General features: G+C 39.9%; 1 long non-coding RNA gene across 3 annotated transcripts in view; it reads left to right on the plus strand.

Annotated features, from left to right (window-relative positions):
* Positions 1-10867, plus strand: part of LOC128250610 (uncharacterized) — a 199425-nt gene that overhangs the window by 603 nt on the left and 187955 nt on the right. The gene's annotated exons all lie outside the window — the stretch shown is intronic.

Consider the following 10867-nt stretch of genomic DNA (forward strand, 5'->3'; position numbering starts at 1 on the left):
TATATATATATATGTGTATGTATATATATATGTGTATATATATATGTATACGTTATGTGTGTCTATGTTTGTCCCCATTCCACCGTTTGACAACCGTTGTTGGTGTGTTTATGTCCCCGTAATTTAACGGTTCGGCGAAAGAGGCCGCTAGAATATGTACCAGGGTTAAAAGTATATACTGGGCTCGAAAAATTCAAGGCAGTGCCTCAGCAATTTGATATGAAGTTATAAATTTACATGTATTATATTAAAAATGTCTACATTAGGATAGGATATGTATATATACTATATTAGAGAGAGGAAGAAAAAAAAAAAACGTATAATACAAAAGTTAAGTTAACTTTTGTATTGTACGTTTTTTTTCTCTCTCTTCTTCCTCTCTCTGATATAGTATATATACATATCCTGTCCTAATGTACACGTTTTTAATATAATACATGTAAATTTATAACTTCATATCAAATTGTATCATATCGTATATATTCACCCATTATATGTGAAATCATAATGTATGTTTATATATCGTAATGTTTTAACTTAAATAGTCATATTTTTATACAACTTGGAAATTATGCATGTTTATAAATATTTTTAAATAAATATTTTGAACATTCATGATATTTCTAAAGTTTATATCGTTGTATTTGCCTGTTTTTTTTTTTACCGTACCTTTTACACACTATAGAGATTGATAACTATATATTTATTGATTCTTGAAGGAATTGAACACACACACACACACATATATTAACTCTTGCGTTTGATATATGGTATTGTTCCTGTGGTTTTCCACCCTTATGTATCTATTTTTACTATAATATATATATATATATATATATATATATGCAACATATAAACAACATACACATACGCACAGACACACGTACATACATATTCTTTTACTTTGTGCTAATGTACACACATCTGTATATATATACATATATCTATCTAAACATATCCTCATTGTTTTGCTCTCATGTAAGCGCATTTCTACATGCAACTCCACCAATCGCTTTCCAATTACGATCTTGTGTAATTGGTTTCTAGCGATATGTATTCATTCAGAATTTAGAGTATACACTCAACAAAAGAAAAACAAAGCTACAGTATAACCTTATTGGGGTTAGTTCGTTTAGAATAATTTCTACATATCGTGATATATTCGTTTACGTGTAATAATGCTACTATGGAGATACGTGTGTTGAACAGGTCTATGAAATATGGGAGAAATTGTTGTATACAGGGCCTAGGTGCACTACAACTAAGGAAAAACCGAAGCCATCAGCCAAACAAACAGATAGATGGAGAATGTAGTAATATCTGTCTATCTCTCTAACTACCTGTCTCTATATATTTGTACATATCTAACCCGAATCCTTAACCCCAACCCTTGTGACTCTTTGGGCGGTAATGACAGGGAAGAATACAAAACATTTTATAGTAAGTAGTAGCACGTCAGGAGAAGTAATTATATTAAGCACACAAAACAGCAGGAAATATATAATAAATACGAAGTGTAATAAGTTGCAAAGAAAGGATACTCGTTAGAGTTAAGCTATCGTTCGTCGCCAGGGGGCGTAATAGTGGAGGCTTTTCTCCATTGATGTAAACGCATCATCTTCTCTGTTGCGATTGATGTTATCGCATCGTCAGCGCAGAAAAATATGCGTGAGAGAAACAGTATTGAGAGGCAGCGGAGCTGAGCATCAGTGACGTGGGAAAACTGAGAATTCTCGCAATCACTAGAAAGATATTACCTACCCTGATTACATTTTTTCGGTACAGAAAGATGTTACGAGAAACTGCAGTTTTGACTCTTCGACTGCAGAGGAAATAAATTACTTAGCGGTAAGGAAAGAAAATGTGTTGGTGAATACAAGTGATAATACTATACGTAAAAGTGAACAAGTGTCTATGTACACATACACACAGACACACACTAGGTCGGAGTTGTTCCCCTTCAATACCAAAGAAGAACGATAATAATTGTTTTTCCCTTCATGACTGGACCAAAACAACTTCTTTGCCTCGACGGTTGTCGATACGACGCCGATATAATCGTGTCTGCGAGACGAGGTGTGGGCGTAAGGTAGAGAAAACTATACGTACAATTAGCATGAACTATGGAAAGGGAGTTCTTAGTGTCTTGTGGATGACCGCGAATATGAAAGACAAAATAATGAAATTTGTCACTCTCTATTTTTCCAGAACGGATAGACAGCAATGTAAATATAACTATATATATAAAAAGCTACATATTTTTCCAATGCGATAACGTATTGTTATTCCCCTTCTGAGATAAACAAATAAAAAAAGTTTAATTACAAGAGAAAATCATATTCACACGTGTATGGAGCGAGAGAGAGAGGGGTTCAGAGAACATCTCTTTCTCTTTTTTCTCTTTTACTTGTTTCAGTCATTTGACTGCGGCCATGCTGGGGCACCGCCTTTAGTCGAGCAATTCGACCCCAGGACTTATTCTTTGTAAGCCTAGTACTTATTCTATCGGTCTCTTTTGCCGCACCGCTAAGTTACGTGGACGTTAGCACACCAGCATCGGTTGTCAAGCGATGTTGGACACACACACACACACACACACACACACACACACACACACACACACACACATATATATGCGACGGGCTTCTTTTCAGTTTCCGTCTACCAAATCCACTTACAAGGCTTTGGTCGGCCCGAGGCTATAGTAGAAGACACTTGCCCAAGGTGCCACGCAGTGGGACTGATCCCGGAGTCATGTGGTTGGTAAGCAATCTACTTACCACATAGCCGCTCCGACGCCTCTGAGGAGGAAATATACTTATTCAGGTGTAAAGTGTAACTAAAAACCTCGCAGACTCATCAGCGTCTGCAAACATGAAAGAAATGGGAATGTTGCTTTCCTTGATTGAATTGTCCCTATTAGAATGGCAATTAAAGCAGGCTGGAGTTACTTTCCCTTGCTGAGAGGGAAAAGAAATCGTTGACGGAAAGATACAGGAGTCTTTCCCCTTCCATTACGAAGGCAAATAATAAATGCTACGAGTTGTTTCTCTTTATGTGGGCAAACTTGAATTTTTGAGAGCGAAGATGAGAACGAACAAGTATCAGAAGTATTGTCTCTCTGCACGACCAGGGAAATTAATATGTAACAGTTGTTCTCTTCATCAAGTAACCCTTCCTTCCCCAACATTTTACATTGTATGTAACGAGAAGTCCCGTGGATGACGGTAAACACCGAAAGGATGAATCGAATGTTGTCCTTTCTCGAGACATTTCCCCTATCAGAGTGACTGTTAATGTAATATCGAGTTCCAATTTCTCACCGTCGTCGTCCTATGACAGACACTACAGTTGGTTGATGACACTACACCGAAAGTCTTCCTGATTAAGCGTAAGTTATCCCATCGGATGAACCCAGAGCGTTACTTGGTTTGGACTTTCACATAATGTTTTCGCGGCAGAGGCATTGGGGGTGGTTTGCCATTGACTTCCCCGACTGGATGGCCGTTGGTCTACAAGGAACTCATCCGCATTTCGACAGATCTTGTTTTTAATCCGGCTGAGTGTCCAGACACCCTCCTCACAAGTGGCCAGTAAGTCACTGGCCACTTGACAATGCACAGGTAGTACTGGTTTACATGGTACCAGTAGCAGGTCTCAACAGTCTGTGACGAGTTACCTGATCTGACAGTTGATGTAATAAAATAAGATGTGTCCCCCCCCCCCTTCACGAAGGGAATAAAACTTGCTAGGGAGGACAGAGAAAGTAAGAGACGGATACAAAAAGGATAAGGTGAATGACGGGTAGCTGATAAAATAAGACGAACAAGGTAAGCCTCGGTCCAAAATAACCATGTATACGAGAAACGGAACGAAAATGAGAGATAGAAAGAACTACACATAAAATAGGAATAAAAGAGAGAGATATGAAAAGAGTAGATCTGTAAGGAGAGTTGTCCTCGCACGTCTCTGCTCTTTATACTTAAAATCTTGGTACTGATTTTATATTTCAACGAATATTCTTTAACACACATGGCGTATTTTATAGATATGCCTGCTCAAGTATCATAATAGCATGAAACTATTAGTAGCTCTTTCGGTTGTATATTTAATTTGATACACATACACACACACACACACACACACACACACACACACACACAGAGGGCGGGCGGGCTTCTTTCAATTTTAGACTGCATGGTTGCAGTCTAATGACTGAAAAGATGAAAAGATAAAAGCTATTTCTTATGTACGCCCGAAAGATTAGCAAGTCCGAACAGGTATCAATACGGAGCATAATGACACAGCCAGCCCATGGCAGCGTGGGTAAAAAGATTAATACATATTTATTGCTTGAGAAAAATGGAGGCACGTGGCTTGGTGGAGAGGGTATTCGGCTCACGAACGTAAGGTCGTGATGTTCGTTCGATTCACGGCGGTGCGTTGTGTTCTTGAGCGATCCACTTTATTTCACGTTGCTCTAGTTCACTCGGTTGGCGAAAATGAATTGTATACTGTAATTCAATAGGTCAGCCTTGTCACATTCGGTGTGTCACGGTGAATCTTCCTAAGAACTATGTTAAGCGTACGCGTGTCTGTTGAGCGCTTAGCCACTTGCACGTTAATTTCCTAAGTAGGCTGTTTTGTCGATAGAATGAACTAGAACACTCGCCGACGAAGCGCCAACTTTTGAGAACATTGAATGGTAGTCTTACCCAAGCAACAGTGACATCGAACTTATGAGACTGTTGTAGATTAGCAACAAAACCTGTTTAGATTACATTGTATTAAGTGCTTACAGTAAGTTATTTGTGTGTATTTAAGAATGGAAATAGTGCTTCCATACTTTATCTACATCAATGCATGCGTAGAAATAAGTTTGGCACCTGGTTATATAAGTTACTTCCTCGGTTTTAGTTGGATGCTAGTTTAATGCTTGAATTTCAATGTATAATTCAATAAATAGCTAATACAGTGGTACCTTGACTTACGAGTGTCCCAACAAACGAGTCTTTCGAGATACGAGCTGTCTCTCGGCCGAGTTTTTTTGCTTTGATTAGCGAACTAAAATTCGGGTTAGCAGCTAGCTTCACATACCCCACTGCTAGTTGACGTATCGAACGTCACAGTGAACGCCGTAACATCCGCCCAGCATGCCGTGTCTCACTCGATAGCTAGACAGACATGCGCGTTAGCAAGTGCGAAGATCGTTAGTGGATCGTTAGCTTGACGGGTGGTAAAATGCTTACTTCGTCGTTGCTACAGAAGCATCAATTTTGTGCTCGTCATTGTGCTTGCAGTTATTAAAATTTCGCTTTTCATGGGTCCAAAGAAAGTGAGTGCGAAGGACAGTGGTGAGAAGAAGTGGATGATGTGCATTGAATCAAAGAAAGAAATTATCGAAAAAACATGATCAGGGTGTGCGTGTAGTGACATAGCGAAGCAGTACGAGCGTAGCACTTCTACGATCTGCACCATACTGAAGCAGAAGGAGTCGATAAAGGCTATAACGCCTGCCAAGGTCGTTAAAATAATTTCTAAATAGCAGGCATCTATCCATGAAAATATGGAGAAATTGCTGATGGTGTGGTTGACGGAGAAGCAGTTCGCAGGAAATACCGTGATGGAGGCTATACTCTGCAAGAAGGCACGGGCTATTTACGCTGATTTGCTGTAGCAGACCCCAGGCACTTGTACGGACGAGGCATCGAGCGAACCGTTTAAAGCTAGTCGGGGCTGGTTCGAGAATTTTAAAAAGAAGACCGGTATTCACTTCATCCCCTTATCAGGCATAGTTAGGCAGCGAGAGAGGACATGGAGGCAGCTGAGGATTACCTCAAAACTTTTGCCGGAATTATAGCAGCCGGAGGATACATCGGCCAGCAAGTCTTCAACTGTGACGAGACAGGACTTTAGTGGAAGAAGATACCAAGGAGGACTCATATAACGGCAGAGGAGAAGAGGATGTTTGGCCACAGACCCATGAAGGATAGGCTAACCCTTGCACTGTGCGCCAATGCGAGCGGCGACTGCAAGATTAAGCCGCTGCTCGTTATCGTTCGGAAAACCCCAGAGCCTTTAAGTCACATACGATTTTGAAAGAAAAAACTGCAGGTTATGTGGAGGACAAATCCAAGGGAGTGGGTCACCAGGAAGTTCTTTGTGGAGTGGGTGAATTTGGTCTTTGGTCCTGACGTTAAGAAATATCTCCATGAAAATAACCTGCCCCTGCAAGCCCTTCTCGTCCTGGACAATGCACCTGCTCACCCACATAACCTCGAAGGTGACATCCTCGAAGGGTTCAAGTTTATAAAGGTTCTCTACCTTCCACCCGACACCACCCCTATCCTGCAGCTCATGGACCAGCAGGAGATTTCTAATTTCAAGAAGCTTTTCACCAAGCACCTGTTCTGCTGCTGCTTTGAGGTGAAGGAGATCACAAACCTCACCCTTCGAGAGTTCTGGAAGGACCACTACAACATCGTGCTATGCCTCAGAGTTATCGATATGGCCTGGCAGGGTGTTACAAAGAGGACCTTGACCTCTGCGTGGAAGAAGTTGCGGCCTGAGGTTGTGCCTGAAACAGACTTTGAAAGACACAAGGAGATTGTATCCTTCGGCAAGTCCTTGGGCCTGGATGTGGATGAAGGTGACAACAATGAACTCATCGAGGAGCACTCCGAGGAACTGACAGCAGAAGAGCTAAAGAAGCCACAGGCGCATAACAGACTTTCTCCACGCCACCAGTGTTATCCAAGAGAAAGGCAAAGGCTGATATAGCTGGGCACCAGTGACGTGACAACTCATTTCTACAGCTGAGTGAACTGGAGCAACGTGAAATACAGTGACTTGCTCAAGAACACAGCATACGGCCCGGACCGAGAATAGAACTTACTACCTCATGATTGTGAACCCGACGCTCTAACCATTAAGCCATTCGCCTTCCTAATAATATTCAAATATTAAAAATACAGTAACATTTTTTTCATTTACATCGATTGGCTATGGAGGTCCAGTGGAATAAAATAGGAATCAACGGTGTCCATGGGCAAATAATGGCTGAGAACCACTGATCTATAGAATTATAGAAGTAAATAAAACATATCCTCACAAACAGAGTGAGTAACATGGGCAGATATAAGCAATCGAGGGGTTGAAAAACACTTTTATTATCAAGACAGCGGATTGGCAGAATCGTCAGAACGTCGGGCAAAGTACCTTGTGGTATGTCTTCCGGCTGTTTACGTTTTGGGCTCAAATCTCACTGATGTGAAATTTTCTATTCATCTCTCCATGAATCGATAAAATAAAGTACAAAGTCAAGTACTGGGGCGATTTAATAGCCTTCTGATTATATAAAGGCCCAGCAATTTCGAGGGAGAGTTAAGTGGATTATATCGACTCCAGTGTTTAATTGGTACTTATTTTATCGACCTCGAACGGATGAACTAACTGCAAAGTCGATCTCGGTGTAATTTGAACTCAGAACATAAAGACGGATTGTTAAGCATTTTGCCTGATTTGCTGACGATTCTGCCACCCACCACCTTGTCTTCTGCCTATATTAAACAATTAAGGTTAACAGATTGCCTGAATCGTTAGAGCACCGGAAAATGCCTTGCGGTATTTAGTTATGGCTCTTTACGACCCGAGTTCAAATTCTACCGAGATAGATAAAATAGTCTGTCAAGTATAATTAACTATACTCTTCTTACACATTTCAGACTTTGTCTCTGTTAGGATGTTAGGGTTCATTATTATCGTTGTTGGATATCTTCCTTATAGAGCATATTCATTCATACTTATAGAGCAATTTCAATTATACAGATGATTGTTTTTAGGGACTGAGATAATTGTTTGTTTCAGATGATTTAAAGCCAAATTTTAGGGACGGTTTATTTCAAAACTTAAATCTTTTCCAGAGTGTATCATTAAAAGGTTTCTAAAATGCTTTAAAATCAAATGTGATTTAAAATGATAAACCAACTCTAGAACTGAGACGCTTCTAACACCGTAAAAGTACGAAATAATTAGGACCGCACCGTACTACAAGTCTGTACAATAATAAATAATATGTAATAAACTTCGATTTTCCATGCTTGATATTTTCTGTATGTGATGAAACTGCGTGGAAAATAACCTGATATCATGATTTAAATAAATTAAACAGGGTTACTGCTGAGCCGGTCAATGGAACAGCCTACTTGTGAAATTAACGTGCAAGTGGCTGAGTACTCCACAGACACGCGTAGTTCTCAGGGAGATTCAGCCTGACACAGAGTGTGACAAGGCTGGCCCTTTGAATTACAGGAACTACTCATTTTTACCAGCTAAATAGACTGCAACAAAGTGAAATATAGTCTCTTGTTAAAAAATACAACGCGAAGCCAAAAATCGAACTCCCGACCTTATTAACACGAACTGAATACCATAACCACCAAGTCACGCGCTTTCATAAATTTCGGATCAAGATGCTGACATCATAGAGTAGCATGGCAACAACTTTCTCAAGAACTGCGAAAATGTATGTTAACGCAAAATGCCAACTAGTATTACAACAATTTTCTTAAGAACATGAACAAATTTTAGAACAAGACGCTGAAAACATAGTTAATTGTCAAAACAGACAAAGAAGGATTTGAATTCTGCAAGACCGCATGATGTAGACTCAATGCTAGAAATAGCTGTCAATTTATCCGGTATAGGCTTAATGGATGTGAAAAATGGATGTGACGCACTAATGTCGTGGGAGAGCGCACTGGATGAACGTTGGCCTATCCTAATTTTGGTACTTGTTGTAAATCCGGTGCAATCAATATCCTAGAAGCACCAGATTTATTTAATGTACTACATAAATCGTTCATACTTGATTCACTTAATACAAAATATTTCAGGAAGAACATTCGGAGGTTCAATAGTGTTATTGTCAAGTGTTACACGAAAGCAAACAAATGATGCTACAGTTGCTCGAAGCCTTTCCACTTAAAGAATTCATAGAGTTGTTTACAGATTTGTTTTTAGGACACCAAGAAATGCTGTTACTGATGCGCCATCCTGTCTGCAAACTTACTTCTACGATTTTCATGAGCAAATTCATTCGTCAGCATATGGCAGATAATGGAAGAGAAAACAATTGATGCTGTTATTTTCCTTACGCTTCATCCTGCTACAAATATACCATGGTTATTGGCATTAGCAACAGGTCTGAAAAAAGAAATAATTCACATGCTGGAGAACTACCACCCAACTCCATGCTAGAGGCTGACGTATAAAACATATTCAGTCTATCTGAATCTATTCCACCAGGGACACTGTGGTTCAGCAGTGTAGCTAGTTCTAAAGTTAGGGATGTGTGTGTGTTGGCACTCCGTCGCTTACGACGTCGAGGGTTCCAGTTGATCCGATCAACGGAACAGCCTGCTCGTGAAATTAACGTGCAAGTGGCTGAGCACTCCACAGACACGTGTACCCTTAACGTAGTTCTCGGGGATATTCAGCGTGACACAGTGTGACAAGGCTGACCCTTTGAATTACAGGCACAACAGAAACAGGAAGTAAGAGTGAGAGAAAGTTGTGGTGGAAGAGTACAGCAGGGTTCGCCACCACCCCCTGCCGGAGCCTCGTGGAGCTTTAGGTGTTTTCGCTCAATAAACACTCACAACGCCCGGTCTGGGAAACGAAACTGCGATCCTATGACCGCGAATCCGCTGCCCTAACCACTGGTCCATTGCGCCTCCACAAAGTTAGGGATAGCGAGTACATAAAAAGAAAGGCGCACAGACACACACCAAGCAATTTTAAATTCATTTCTCTTATATTATGCGAAATATTTCATTAATTATAATATACGTCAGTGTATTCTACATTCATTAATCTCATGTTTCAGTATTAATGTCATTATGTATGAAAGTTTCAACTACTGATATAGGTGTGACGTGAAAAAGATGAAACTCAACGGGATCGTCCAGGGTTGAGAGGTTATGACATCAAGATTTGTTTTTGTTCTTCAGATGTCAGCGGCTACCAACTCTTCACAGAAGATTAAGCAGGCAGCTCACAAATATATTAATGACTTCTAGAAAGTTCTTCCAGTGTCATGTGATGAACAAAAATAAAAAAAAGGGAGAAAAAAAGAAATTCGACTTGAAATCTAGGAACCTGAAATAACGATTGATTCTCAGAAAATATAGAAAAGAAAAATAGCGATGCAAGCAAAAAATCGACATGTAGCAACTGATGTAGACACTGTGGAATTAACCATCCCAAATCATAAGGGATGGTCCAGGAAGGTCTGAAATTGTTATCACGATGCTTATTTGCATATGTAAAATGATGTGAACAAAACAATACGCAATGCAACGTTTAAAAAGTATGTTGTTGAAGACAAAAAAATAGATGAACTTGCAGCGATGTAAAGTGTATACGCAGTTATTACATGAAGGAATACCGGTGGAGTATTTCGGTCAAAACATATGTGAAATATAAGCCATTACAGACAAATCCCAATGAGCTGGGACAGAGGAAAAAGTGTGCTTAGTAGTTGCAATTACTTCTCCAGTAGATGATAACTTGCCGCCAAGGATTAACAATATATATGCACAAACATATATATATACATATACCCAGAAACTCGAGTCCGTACGTATCGCAGATCAAGATGGGAAGGATGACTTCCCTTTGCAAATACAGACAGGACACAGATGTGTGTCGATAGCCAACTGGAGGAGATGTTCTCCTGGGGCTAAAAGCAACAGTAACATCCACCCTTAGGGGTCAGCCACATTTAAGTGGCAAATATACTTCAGCCATATATATATATATATAAATATATATATATACATGTGTATATATATATATATATATATAT

The sequence above is a fragment of the Octopus bimaculoides genome, chromosome 23 (genome assembly GCF_001194135.2).
Source record: "Octopus bimaculoides isolate UCB-OBI-ISO-001 chromosome 23, ASM119413v2, whole genome shotgun sequence".
In the NCBI taxonomy this organism is placed as follows: Eukaryota; Metazoa; Mollusca; class Cephalopoda; order Octopoda; family Octopodidae; genus Octopus; species Octopus bimaculoides.